Source organism: Sinocyclocheilus anshuiensis, unplaced genomic scaffold (assembly GCF_001515605.1).
Source record: "Sinocyclocheilus anshuiensis isolate Anshui unplaced genomic scaffold, SAMN03320099.WGS_v1.1 scaffold682, whole genome shotgun sequence".
In the NCBI taxonomy this organism is placed as follows: domain Eukaryota; kingdom Metazoa; phylum Chordata; class Actinopteri; order Cypriniformes; family Cyprinidae; genus Sinocyclocheilus; species Sinocyclocheilus anshuiensis.
The window spans coordinates 267,851-268,411 of record NW_015547682.1 but is presented as its reverse complement, the minus strand read 5'-3'; positions in this window follow the sequence as shown (position 1 = coordinate 268,411).

Sequence of the window (561 nt, the reverse complement as noted above, 5' to 3'; positions counted from 1 at the left end):
TGTGTGTGTGTGTGAGAGAGTGTGTGTGTGTAAAACCTGAAATTTTTGACATTATAGGGAGCGGCCTGTGGTCCCCACGAGGGAAAAAGGTTATTAAAAATAGTAAATGATGTTTATCTGAAAGTGTGACAATGCAAACAGGTTTTCTGTAAGGAGTAGGTTTAGGGTTAGGGGATAGAAAATATCGTTTGGTCAGTATAGCGGTGTGATAGTAGAGATGTTCAGGCCTTTTTTGTGTAAAATTAATTAAAAGGGATCTTTTAGATATGTTCTCTTTTAACCTTTTCGTTAAGAGAACATACTGACGTATTGTTTTCCCTTCAATGTAGTTCTTAAAGTTTATTTGCTTGGCCTTAAAAAGGTCTTAAAGCTGCAGAAAAACTGGAGAGAGACTAGTTAGATTTTATCCCTCAGTCTTGAGTTAATGTGTTGAATATGAATCTGTTTATTGTGCTCTTTTTATTGTGACATAAAAGGTGTTTCTGATCTTCAGAGTCGTGTGCGAGGCGTTCCTCTGATATTTCTACACACTCGAGATAAAGACACGCCTGGACTTGACAT